The sequence below is a fragment of the Sorex araneus genome, chromosome 7, assembly GCF_027595985.1.
Source record: "Sorex araneus isolate mSorAra2 chromosome 7, mSorAra2.pri, whole genome shotgun sequence".
NCBI lineage: Eukaryota > Metazoa > Chordata > Mammalia > Eulipotyphla > Soricidae > Sorex > Sorex araneus.
In genome coordinates, this window is record NC_073308.1 from 17,352,651 (window position 1) to 17,366,660 (window position 14,010).

Sequence of the window (14,010 nt, forward strand, 5' to 3'; positions counted from 1 at the left end):
GTTCTTTAACTACAAGTCTGCCCACAACTTAACCCCCTGCATCAAAGATTTCAGAACACAACTACCAAGGGGGTTCAGAGGTGCCATGTGTACCAGGGGATTCCAGTCTTATGACACACCCAGGATCCTTACCAGTGCCACAGCTGGGGACTTCGTTGAAATAGGCCAGCAGATTGCTCTGTGTTCTATAGCGCCCCATCCCCAGGGCTCTCCTTTCTGGGTGACATTGAGGTACCCTGGAACACTACATATGCCAACTCTCATCTAGACACTACAATGCCTAGTCGTGCAGAGGATGCTCTGATGAGGCCTGTAGTGAATAGGCCTTTGTGAACCCATTGTTGCACCTATCTCCCTGTTCGCCAGGCACTGGGGAGAAGAGCAGAGACACACAGCAACCCTCAGCAGTTCTTCTCAATGAGTGGGGACTCCCCAAGGTCAGGGTCTCTGCCACTTTGCCATGACTGTTCTCCAATATGTCCCCTAGTTAGTCCTTGATACTGGAGTAATCTTTGATAATGAGTATCCCCTGGAATGCTTTATCAAGAATAAGGCTATGGGATAAAGCAAAAATCACAGCTCTAAGGAATATGCCTTATAAATTAGAACAATTTCCCCAAAAGAGGGGGTTGCTCCAAACCCCTGCCTTCAATTCCAACTCCTGACGAAAACACTAAGAATTCATAGTATTTATCATCTGTGCTCATAAAAATGCCTCCTCTTAGCCCCACACACTCTGGTCTTAGTGTCAAGTAAACCCAACCAATTGTCAAGGTTTTTATATTGAGACCAGGGAGTTCTAAGTTTTACTGCATATAAAAATCTATTCCAAGTATACACACACAAAATTCACCCACAAAGATATACCCATAGTCCTGCTTATTGCAGCAAAATTTACAATGACCAATATCCGTAAACAATCTAAGGGCCTAATGCCAGAGGAGTGGACAAAGAAACTGTGGCCTCTATTCACAACAGAGTCCTACTCAGACTCTGCAAGAGAGGACCTGAAATTTTGCATTTAGTCACAATTTGGATGCAACTGCATAGTATTGTATTAAGCAAATTGAATCAGAAGGAGAAAGATATACCAGAAAATCTCATTCATGCATGGCCTATAAAGAAATAAAGCAAGGGAATAAACTGTTGCCAAAGAAAATAAACCCTGATATTCAGTAAAATTGATGTTACTCATGGGGGCTGGGAATAATTGATAATGAATGATAAGGAACCCAGGAGGTACATTGGTGGAGGAACATTAACACTCTGGTGGTAGGTATGGTATAGTATAGTATCACTGTAGCACTGTCATCCTGTTGCTCATTGATTTGCTCGAGCGGGCACCAGTAACATCTCCATTGTGAGACTTGTTGTTACTGTTTGTGGCATATCAAATATTCTGCGGGTAGCTTGCCAGGCTTTGCTGTGAGGGGCGGAGGAATCGAACACAGGTCGGCCACATGCAAGGCAAATGCCCTACCCGGTGTGCTATCGCTCCAGCCCATAATACCATGGTAAACCTAAAATATTAACATGAGCAGTATTATAAATAATGATACCACAAATGGTGTTTTTTCTTACTCAAAATAGATTTTTATTAATTTTTAATTATTTATTTTTCCTAAAACACCATGATTTACAAAGTTGTTTGCAATTGAGTTGTTTCAGGCCTTCAGTGTTCCAACACCAACCCCAGCACCACCGTGCTGTTCTTTCCACTAATACTCCAGGTTTCCTTCCACCCACCTGCATGCCCCCTTGGCAGACACGCAACAAACATCTCATACTGCTTTCTGCAACAAAACTTAAAGGAACATCAAATGGATACATCAGAAAATAAATCAATAAAAGTCAATTTGTGATGATTGATTGTTATACAATTTTAACCTATGTACCTAAAGAAATTCAAGTCATTTAGTACAACATAGTATAATGCCTATTCTCATTTACATAAATAAGTTTTCGACTCGCATCTAAAATATATTGCATTAAATTTTATTTTGTACATGAATCTTATTATCATATCTCCTCTCTCATAAATAAAACATTTCCTTCTTAACTTCTCTTGGGATTAATAAGGATAGAGAACCCTGGGGACCTAAGAACAGGGTCCAGAACTCTTCACATAAATATCCCAGGACAAATTGAGGGACGTGTTCAAGTGAAAATCACTTTCTCAAATATTGATCCAGAGACATGGTATCAGAGAAGTTCAGACTTGGAGGCTGCAGTTGAACCCCCAACTACACTCTCACCTCTTGAGTGACCATGGGTAGTTTTCTCTATATCACATTCCCCTCTCTACAGATTCAGATCATGATTCTTAATCTACCTACTTACCTGCCCAGAGCACTGAAGAAGGAAAATGCATTTCTCATACTCTACCCTGAAACTTAACAGATAATCAACACACGCTGTTCATGAATCAATAAACTCACACTTTAACACTCTGTGGCATTCAAAAATCACAGTAAGTGATTAAAAAAAAAAAACGATCAGACAGCACCAGGTCAGGTATGGTAGACAAGTTCGTGCCTGGGATCTGAAGAAACCCAGAACCTGTATGTTCACACATATAGACCTAGTGCAGGCCCATTCACAGTAAAGGCCAAGCTATGTGATGGGAAACACAACACAAAGAATAGTAAACAATTGTCTCTGCTTCAGCCTGAGTGAAATCTTGGGTGAGCATGTATGTGTAAACCAAAGAAAGGTTCTTGCTCTTCCAGTGTTGCAATTAAAAATAACCGTTGTACCCGAATTGGAGCCAACAACACCGGGGAGCCGGAAGGAGGAGGTGAAGCCACAACACCTTCTCCAGATGGAGCCCTGGCGACACTGAGCAGCAACTAACATGGCTCCGGGATTCGGGACTGGGACATGCGGCCACGCGACCTTTTCTAAAACCTGAAACATCCAATCTTTTAATGAAAAACTAATTATCAAATGCTTCCTTAATAGGGATATCTTGTTTGGGGGTATAACTCCCACAACAATAGTGAGTTTTGTGTTGAAATATGGAACGTAATCAAGGTGAAGAGAAAATGAAGTGAAATTCATCAGTTATATAGTTGGGGTGGGGGGCGGGGGGTACACCAGGGATTTTGGTGGTGGAATATGGGCACTGGTGAAGGGATGGTGTTTGAATACGGTATAACTGAGACATAAACCTGAGAACTTTGTAACTTTCCACATGGTGATAAAATAAAATTTTAAAAAAAAGAAATAATGAGAAAATCATTATAGTAAGTTGTGCCAAACGCAAGCAGAGTGTCAAACAATGAAAGGGGTAAAGGATAGAAAATTTATGACAATCAGATGACACAAATTTAAAAGGATATCAGATTGCACCATTTAGTATATGGATAAATGAGATCACCTCAATAAATTTAAAAGGATTTATAGTCCATTCCAATAAAACATCTTGAATCACCAAAAAAAAAAATAACCGTTGTTTAAAAATTAGGATGCAGCAGAATACACATAATGATAATTGTACTTGCAATTTTTTATTCTTTATCTACTCAGAAGATGCTTGTAGATCTGTGGTACCCTATGAATACCCCCCCACCAATTACAAGGCACAAATACCTGACTTATGTGGCCCACACAGGTTCAATTGTCGTCACCCAACGTGGGTCCCCCAAGTCCCACCAGGGGTGATCCCTGAGGACAGAGCCAGAAGCAAGCTCTGAGCACGGAGCACCAAAAGTAAAACAAAAACAAAATAAAAATTTGCAGAACTTCTTTGATTCAATGGATCCACAGAAAATTTCATTCTTGGTCTGTAATAATTGAAGTAGCAAGAAAACTTTGCAGAACTGAATTCTAGCCATAACACTTATGCTCCTTGTCGATACACTTTTTCCCTTTTTTCTTGTTTTGTTTTGTCTTGTTTTGACACACACCTGCTATGCTCAGGACTTACTCCTGACTCTGCTCATGGGAATCACTTCTGGTGGGCTCTGAGGACCCTATGGGGTACAGGAGATTGAACCAGGACTGGTTATGTGCAAGGCAAACACTTCACCTGCTGTACTATCTCTCTAGCCCCCACTTTCTGCCTTTCTGATTGCCTTTCTGAATAGGTTGTAATCTATTGCTCTGGCCTGTATGATAATGTGATTGATGACATGATTCAATGAACAGAAGCCAGTAAGGAATCCAACCAACCTTGGTGTCCAGCAGTGAAAACTGGGTAATGGTACCTGGCATTTCCTGAAGTGTATTCTAAGGGCTACTCCACAAATATCTATGGAATCAATTCAGAAACTCCCATTCTCATTTGAATCCTCTAGATCGCTTATGTTGTTACTACAAGATGGAAGGAGGAACAAGATACAGGAGTCAAACTGCCTGTGCTTAAAAGCTGGTAGGACCACCTATCTGCTAAATAACCTGGAGGCAGTAACAGAAAAACCCAACATCGGTCTTCTTACCTGTAGAATGGGGTGAAGGGGCATAGTGGTACCTCCTGCCTCGAACTGAGAGTTTAATTTTCAATATTCACTGAATCTGGGGATAATACTTGAAGCACTATTATAAGTGACCTAATGAGGAAATACACTGAAGCTTCACAAAGCCTTTTAATTTTAATTTTCTCATGCACCATCATTATCTCACCACACACACACACACACACACACACGCCACCATCACCAGTAAGGAGATGACGTGTTACTCTGCAGACAAACTCAGCTTGCCTGCTTCAGATCCATGATCCCTGTGCTTGCCCCTCAAAGGTCATGCAGATCTCTGTGCAGAGACACTCAGAAGGTATCCATGATGCACAGCCTGTCTGCCTAATAGCATATACAGACAGGTTCAGGAATCTGATCTAAGGCCACTTTGAGAGATCCAGAGGTACCTGAATCTTCACCATAAACCTTACTCCTCATTAGCCACACTATCAAAAATGAAAGTTACTAATCACTACATTCTGATTATTAATCCGTAAACAACCCCATAGGCAAGTCTTTACATCAGTGACATCTGTTAGCACTCTTACTAAATTTCACTGTAAAAATGTTGAGGATCACTTAGCTTCTCTCTGACTTATACACCTTTCTCCCAGGAACTTTGCAAGTTACTACCTGACTCCATGGCCTGCCGCCATGTGTGTTAGAAACCAGTGGGTTAGGAACACCTGTCAACCTTTTTTTTCCCCCTTTTCTTTTCCTGGTTATTGTTGGTTTAAGAAAGATCGTTAATGTTATTTAAACAGAAGAGAGTATGTTTAAATTTCTTGGTGGATTAATTTGATAATGGTAGCGTTTTAAAAATAAAACAGCTGCTGTCATCTTGGGATAAAAGATCTCATTCACCAAAGTATAAACCTTATCTGGTGTCTACACAGCCTAATTTTAAGATGGGCAAAAGCTTTGAATAAACATTTCTCCAAAGAAGGTATTCAAATGGTCCATAAGCACCTACCTCATGGGATCTTCAAAGATAAAGGTCAGTGTAGCCATAGCTGTCTCCAGTTCTAGAACTTTCTATGCTTCCCAAGATACTGCATAAGCTAGAACTTGAAATATTACCAAACAGTTTTTTCTGTTAATTTAGAATTTACATGATAGTTGGTGTTGTGTTTAATCTGTCTTCTCATGGTGAAGAAGATTACCTACTGTTAAAAATAACTAGTGCTCAGTTAGACTTTATCAACATTTAAAACTTGCTGAATCGCAGCGCATTATCAAGAAAGTGAAAACCATAAATAGGGGTTGGAGCAGTAGTACAGTAAGTACAGTGTTTGCCTGGCATGCAGCCGTCATAGATTCAATCCCTGGCATCTCATATAGTCCTCCGAGCATTGCCAGGGGTAATCCTAAGTGCAGAGCCAGGAGTGATGCCCGGAGCATTGCCCTGAGCACGGCCAGTCCCTACACCCAAAAGCCATAAATAAATTTAAAATAAAATTTCACAAAAATTAAGTAAAATCACAGAACAATGGGAGAAAACATTCAGAATATATAAAGAACTCTTATAATCCAACAACAAAAAGACAAATGAGCCCATTAAAAGCTGGACAAAGACCTTCAACAGACATTATGCAAATATCCAAAAAGCAGATAGTTCAGCCTCATTAGTCACCATCGATATGCAAATCAGAACCACAGGCAATACCACCTACACTCACAGCTTGATTATGTTCTTTAAAAGGAAAATAAAATAATTTTGTTTTTTAACAAAAAAAGATGTGAACAATTTTATTTTTCTGGTAGGAATGTAAAATGGCCAGCCCCTATGCAAAATAGACTGGAGAGTCTTAAAAAAGTCAGACAAAGCCAATACCATATAACCCAGCAAGCCACTTTTAGGTATATATACCAAAGAACTGGAAGAATATGTATGTCCATGTATGCAGGAGTTCATGAAAGCATTATTTGCAACCACCAAAACATGAAGAAAACCGAAACATCCAATCACTGAGGAGTACATAAACAAAATATGTATAACCATGTAAATTTATGTTCAGAATTTTACAGAATCTGCAAAATCCCCTGAAATGATGATAAACCAAGTTCATTTAGAAAACAGATATTTGGGGGCTAAAGAAATAGTACAGTGGCTAGGGTGCATGCTTTGCATGTGGTCCACCAAGTTTCAATTTCTGGCACCCCAGATGATCCCCAAGCCTGCCAAGATTGATTGCTGAGCACAGAGCAAGGAGTAAGCCCTGAGCACAGCCTGGTGTGGCCCCACTCCAAAACACAAATAAATAAGACAAAATTCATTTCAAATAGCCGGAAGAGTTGAAGTATTTGAGCAATTAAAAGATAAAAGACCCTCACTTTCACCTCAAGTTTGTGTTTAATTCAGGTGAAGGCCAAGGTGGTTTGAACCGGAACTGCCCGGTGACCTGTAGAGTGTATGAGTCATCCGTGGCATACAAACTGACAGCATCTGGTTTGGGTCATGTTATTGTAAGGAAACTTGAGAAATAGAGAAACTGAAACCAACCTGTTGAAGGTGAACAGGAACTTGGTGAAAAGAAATGTTTTTATATTAACTTAAAGTGAAATGAGAGCACAGAGCACACGCAAGGCTTTGCAGGTAACAAATGCATATATTTTATGGCCAAATTCGGAACACCCAGCCGAGGCATCAACCTGGCGAAGCATGATTGGGAAACAGGAAGTTCATGGCTATTCCTGGCCAAACAAAGCCACCTTCTTCTGTCTGGTCTCTCCCTCTCTCTCCTTGCATGGAGATGTCAGAATGTCAGACAGAGTCAAAGGACATCTGGGGACACTGGGACAATAGTGGATGGTGTGGTGTCAGGATGTTTTATGCCCTACCATAATCAATATTGTAAATCATGATTTCTAAACTTTTTTTTAAAAAACAGACTCTATGAGGGAGAATGAACTCAGTTGCTCCTTGAACTCTTGCCTTTTAGTAGGAGTCTTGAGAACAACCAGGATCACCCATGGTGGAACTAACCCAAGAAAGACTCAACAGGGCCAGGGAAGAATCTGCTCCTGCTTCTAGGAGCTGCTGGCCATTGCCCTAGTCCCCCACATGGGTCCATGCTAGGGGACAAAACCCTGTTAGGGAGCACCTTAGTCACTCCTTGGGTCATTCTCAGCTTCAGTTGAACTGGGGAGGATTGGAAGGGTGTTGAGTGTATGTTTGAAGAAGAGGGACACCCACTGTCATAGCAGCTGGCTCAGGGGAGCCCTCAATTTGGGGTCTGAGATTATTCAACCAGCTCATCCTACCACCCCCAGAAGACAGTAGTAGAATTCCAGAAATCCAGGCTGGGTCTGTTTTTCAGACATTTCCACTCTGATGAGTCTAGAGACAGGGAAATTTGAGAGACAGAGAGACTGGCCATTATTCACACACTCTAAAACACCAGGCTGGTTGTCAATGGGTGAGCGTGAGGAGGAAGGGGGGTGGCTCTGCCAGCATCTCCTCCTATCTCCAGGGTGAGGAGAGGTTACAGGTCTGCAGAGCTGAAGAATGTGGAAGAGGGCAGGGCAGACCTGGCCACATCCTGCAAGTCGTCAAAAACTCACTCACTCTGGACATCGTTCCCAGCTCTGCCTTCCTGCTCCTCTGATGGTGCTCCTTATGGAAATGTCACCTTTGCTCACACCAAGGGAAACAACTTGGGATGGACTTCCTACTGAGAGCACCCCTGACTGAGGACATGCCCCAGAGGAGTGTGGAGACACCCCAGAGAAGCACAAAAGGTCAGGGCAAGGAAAGTAAGTGGGGGTGGAACAGAGGGTGCAGGAAAGTCTCCAAGACACACAGCTTGGAGGGTTCTGAAGTCAGAAAGCTTCCTGGCCCATCAGGGTCTAGGAAAACAGCTGTGTGTGTGTGTTTGTGTTTGTGTGTGTGTTTGTTCTTAGAAGCTCTCTCATCCTGCCATGTCTGGCACCCCTCTTTATTCAACCCCTAAATCCCAGTGACCAAGGATCTCTTGATCTGTCCAGGCTCTGAGGTACAGAGCACCAGAGCACAAGACTCTAGGGACAGGGAACTTGGATGTGACTGCAGACCTAGAACTGGGGGTAAGGCTGCAGGACCAGGGAGGAACTTGGGGGGCTAATTTCCTGCCTCAAACAAGTTGTACTTTTCAGAGGAAACTTCCTGGCCATGGTTCCCTTCTGGCCTCCATTGCCTTCTGCTCTGGTGCCATTTGCAGTCAGAGAACTCAGCTCTGGGAAGGAAGGATTAGTGGTTGGGACGCTGCATTAGGGGGTGAGAGAAAGCAAGGAGGGGCAGAGAAAGTATGGAGGAGAACTGACACCACACACTCTCCTGTCCTGGTATTTTCTTCCAGCCTCTGGTTTCTTGCTCTAAGCTGGGACTGGCTTTGACAATTCCCTGGCCTGGGCCAGGGTCAACAGCAAACTCACTCTTGACTTTCAAGTCCATCTGTATGGGTCAGGTCAGAGCCCAGTACCCCCCACCCGCCCTGTGGGAACCAGGTGGAGCCTGCAGCTCCAGCTCACAGGTGAGCAGGGCTGCAGCCGAGGGACAGACACAGGCCTTAGCCCAGTGTGCACAGTGCACTCGCCCTGGGGAACAGGCCTTCTCTCTGCAAGGGCCTTGGCTGGATCTCGGTTTGCCCAGCAGCTTTGAGTGTGTGGGTTGAGGAACCTCAATCCTGGCATTCACCAGATTCCGGCGGGTGAAAAGTTAACCTGGCTGGGGAATCAGGGTCCAGTGCCTCATGGAGGCCCGAAATCTTTCAAAGCTTCCGAATTCTTCCCCTTGGCCGGCGCCTGCGCTCTGATTTGCGGCCAAAGGGATCTGAGCCCTGGGTTATAGTCATCACAACTGCCATGGCACCCTGGTCCTTCAAAGGAAGGCTCTAGAAGGAAAGGGGTATTTGACCCTCAGTGAAGGAGTCTCTCGCCCGCCACTGCGCGCCTGGCTGCTGCGGAGCTTAAGGCCCTACCCAGCGCCAGAGAGCTGCAGCGCGGAGCTCTGCTCGCTCGGGGTTTGGGGCATGGGTCTGGGGAAGGAGAGGGCCTGTGCCCACCCCCACTCCACCGCCCCAACTTGGACTCTGGAGCTTGCAAACCGGCGGGAGCATCCTCTAGGGCGCTCTGACATTTGGCAAAAGAGGACAAGGTCACGGTCACGGACTGCCGCGGTCGGCTAGCGGCTGGTTACACGAATGCACGTCCGGCAGCAGCCGCTGGGGCGGGAGAAGCGTCGCTGGGTCCAGTTCTACCAGAAATTTAGGGGAACTGACCCTGACCCTATTTCCCTAAGCCCGCGGCCAAGTCCTTCTCGCCCGGCCCGGATGACTCCGAGGTAGAGATGGAGACATCTGTCCCAGAACCGCAGAGTCAAGCCCCCGCATACCGCCCTGCAGAAAGCTAGGCTTCGTGCGCGGTGCGCTCGCACCATCTCGGCGGGGGACGAAGGCAAGTCTGCACCCCGAAGACCTCGTCCCCCTCAACGCGGACCGGACCGCACTCCGACCCGCACCACCCCGTACCTCCCTCGGTCCCGCGTCTCGGTCGCTGTTGTCTTCTTCCTAGCTCCCCGCGCGGCCCACCCGCCTCCCGCGTAAAGACCCGCCGGGTCCCTTTCTGGCGCCCAAAGGAAAACTCGGCTGCAAGTTGGGCGCCGCGGGAAGCAGAGATGCGTCCGCTAGAGATCCAGAAGGGAGACGGCGAAGAGGGAAGAGGGTGGGAGCAGGTGGAGGTGAGGGGGTGAGGGGCGGCCCTGGGCGCGGGGCGCGCGGGCACTGGGGGCGCGGGGCCAGCGCCTCCCCGGGGGCCGCTGCCCGAGCGCGCGCGCGGAGCCGGGTCAGGCGCGCACTCACTTGGTCCAACTGCCGAGCCGCTCTCCACTCCAGCGCGGGGGGTGATCTCGGGGCTCCCCGCGAGCGTCTCCCCGGCTGCCTGCGGCGGGAGGGCAGAAACAGAACCCCGAGTCACGGGACACAACCGAGACGGGGCCGCCGGGCAGCGGGCAGCGGGCGCGGGCCTCGAGCGGCGGCGCAGAGCCTATAAATAGGCAACTTTTAGATGGGGTCCGCGGACAAATGAGAGGAGCGGGTGTCAGTGCCGGAATCTCCGCTTCCTCAGGAAGCCCCGACCTGCCCCAGACCCCACCGCACCCCACCCCCTGCAGGCGAGATCTGGGAAGGAGCAGATTTGGAGAAGGGTTGGAATTAGGTTTTATTCGAATTTAGATCTTTTGTTATTTTCCCTGAGGGAGGGGGCACTTCGTCCCTGGGACTGTCGCTATCCACAGACCTTTACCCCCACCCCCCCCACCGCGATCCCCAACTAGACTCCACAGGTAAGGAAGGGTAGGGCAAGCAAGTCCCCTCGGCACCCGGCAACACAGAGTAGAAACAAGACGCGGGGGCGCAAAGAACCGGGTTTTCCCGCGTCTCCGCCAGAGCCCTAGAGAAAGAGAGCGGCTGGGGGTTCCCGGGAGACGCGAGAGCGGTAATTTAGATGTTCTTCGAGCTGGGAAGGAAGAGAGGAGCGGCTCGTACAAGATCCTAGAGACGTCCCTGGAGCGACCGTCACCCCCCCCCCCCCCAGCCCCGGGCTAACCAACCCCGCCCCTAGACAACCGCTCCTGGGTTTGAACCCGGGGCGGAGCATGCAGGAGAAGCTCGGCGAACCCGGGACGTGAGTCCCGCCTGACCTGGAAACCTGGGTGCTGGGGCAGTGTGATGGGGAGCTTTCTAAGGAGCTGCCCCGGGTCTTGTGTCCTCGGTAGACCTGGTGTAGACCCCCAGTTCTATCCCCAGCGACCCCTTCTGGCAGCGTTCACCAGGACAGCTAGGCACGCTCCCCACTCGCGACAACCCAGGTGTGTGTGTGTGGCCCCCAGGTGTGTTTAGGGGGGGCGAGGCGGGGGTGTCAGGCTGTCCTGGGAAGATGCCCCAGACGACGCAGAATCAACTGGGAAGTGGACAGGTCTGTGGGGCTGGGCTATCTAGAAACTGAGGCAGCAGCAGGTGAAGCCAGAGGAGCTGGAGAAGCGGGTCAGAGGGGGGAATGGGAGCCTGCCCTCTGGCCTTTGAGGTCTCCATTTCGGACACCGAGTTTGCACCCCGCCGTGAGCCCAAGGGGCCCTCCAAAGGGTGCAGCGTCACCAGTCTGATGCCCCAACCAGGAACGCAGGTGACCTCTCCTCTGCACCGCCCTGGAAAATCAAATCAAAGGGAAGCCAAATCAAAGGAAAATCCAATCAAAGGGGCAGTGGGGATGGACAGCACCTCGCTTCTCACCCTGTTTCTCACCCCGCTTCCTGCCTGCTGCATCTTGGCAAGGGGGGACCTGCTTCCCCCAGAAACCGGATAAGTTTGGAAGGAAATGCCACCATCCCCCAGGCGCGAGTTGTCTGGCTTCAACTGCTGGAGGCATACGCCACTCCTCTCCACGCCGGCGGGGACGCGAGTCCCCGGGGTCTCACCTCCCCACCTGGACCCTCAGGGCCTGGACTCCGGGGAGCGGGGGCGCCCCAGCGAGCCTCCGGGTGCACCTTGGGGAAGCGGGTCGAGTTCGGGCATTCAAGGGAACCTCCGGCCTGCATGGAGAGTCCCTGGCCATATATATACACCTGTCGGGGCCTCCTCGGAGCGCAGCCCAGAAGCTCGGCCATCGGCGGGGGCTCTCTAAAGGGCCTGGGTTTCCCTTTCCAGGTGGCTTGGAGGATTTACCTCGACTCTGCGACCTCTTTGTCCGCTGAGCAAAGTGAGGCCGGAGAACGCTTCACCTTTCACCCAGCGCGACCCCCCTCTGCCCTCCAGTTGCCCTTTGTTCGCTTGGGACCGGACTTTGCAGCCGGAGCTGTTGGGCCAGACGGTGCTCGACCCCGCTCCCGGCCAAGCGCGACGCTCAGAGGCTCCTGGGTGCGCGTCTCTGCGCTCTGGGGGCTGGATCAGGGGACATAGCTCTTCTGGGGAAGATCAGGCAGGCGCTCAGCCAGTGGCCCCTGTCTGTCATCAGCGCGCCTAGTTCACCTCTATTGTTTCCTCTCTGGGGGAAAGCTGCCCAAGTGTGATAGATCTTTCTAGATCCCTGCACAGGCGGCAAAAAATCCCAGTGATAATGACGATCTCCGCCCCCCTCTCTCCTTTCTTTTTTTCTCTCTCTCCTCTCTCTCCTCTCTCTTCCTCTCTCCTCTCTCCTCTCCTCTCTCTCTCTCTCTCTCTCTCTCTCTCTCTCTCTCTCTCTCTCTCTCTCTCTCTCTCTCTCCCCCCCTCCCTCCCTCCCTCCCTCCCTCCGTCCCAACCCTTCTCTTTCTTTTCATCTGAGGGCAGCGGCTTGCTGCTCCTCCTGCCAGGTCTCTGACCCTCAGAGCGGGGTGAGAGAGAGACAGAGACAGAGACACACAGAGAGAATACGGCGGGTTTCTTTCTCTGGAAAGCCTTACGCTTCTTTTTCAAATGATTTTTGTCTGGTGCTCTGGTCTATCCATATACATTTCCAATCTCATGGCTCATAAACTATTAGCAAAATGGTTTCATTATTCACCTTCTGTATCCTAGAGAAGGGAGCTGCAAGAAGGCAGCGTGGGGGTGGGGTGGGGGGCGCTGGGCACCAGTGAATAGCGATCCTGCCCGGATTTAAATCACTGCTCACTCTGCCTTGCCCAAGCTGACACCCCATCAAATCTGATGTGCTGCGGAGGGTCTGAGGGTCTGGAGTCAACCCCCACCTCTCTCTCCTTCTCCCTCTCCTCCTTTCTGTCTGTCTCTCCATCCATCACAGTCCATCTCTCCTTAACAGTCAGGTTTTTGCTAAGGACCAGATGAACAAGGCAAGATAGCGCAAAGCTATTATTTGCTTCATCAGGTGTCATCAATAAGGCACACCCTTTAGATAGGGCATGTAAAATCAATTATTTAGAATTGCTCCCCGCGTCCCCTTTTGGGGGCTGTTGGTGATGGAATCAGATTCGTGTCCCCATTTTAGAGGCTGTTGGTAACGGAGTCCAATTCCCTGTTATTCTCAAAATCTAAGGAGCAGAAGGCGCCTCTCTGGGACCATTCTTAAGAGTTTACTAGAAGCTCAAGGGGCTGTTCAAGTACCTCTTCCTTGTCTGGTTTATCCAATCCCCTGGGAGATGAAGGAGTGCAGAGTGAAAAGTGGGCATATTGCGGGGAGGGGACAGTGACTGCATGCATCAAGATTGGACAATGCGGGGGAGGGGAGCCCTGAGAGGGGAGAAAGCAAGCCACTGTGGTCTTTGGGTCTTTGTCAGAGAACATCCAAATGAAAAGACACTCAAGAGCAAACCGGTCCTTGACTTGGAGGCCTGGAAACCAAGTGCATGGGAACAAATTCAGTGCCGGGAGGCATTTGCTGGGGGCTAAAGCCAAGGGCGAGAGACCTCTGGCCCGCCCGCCCCTCCTCCGTGAGCGGCGATGAATCTCCAGCCATAGCTTTCATCTTTTACAGAAATATAGTTTATCCAGAGGGGCTCGGTGACCACGCACGCACGCACACACTCCTCCTCTGCACTCTGCAAACAGACAGGACGCTAGGCAAGTGAGCGTGCGGTAATTAT

General features: G+C 48.8%; 1 protein-coding gene across 1 annotated transcript in view; it reads right to left on the reverse strand.

Moving 5' to 3' along the window:
• ESRRG (estrogen related receptor gamma) overlaps positions 1–10,314 on the reverse strand; it is a 597,387-nt gene extending 587,073 nt beyond the window's left edge. Inside the window, exon 1 of the mRNA XM_055144537.1 lies at positions 10,298–10,314. The gene's annotated coding sequence lies outside the window, so the exon portion shown is untranslated. The remainder of the gene's footprint in view (positions 1–10,297) is intronic.
• Between the last annotated feature and the right edge of the window lie 3,696 nt (positions 10,315–14,010).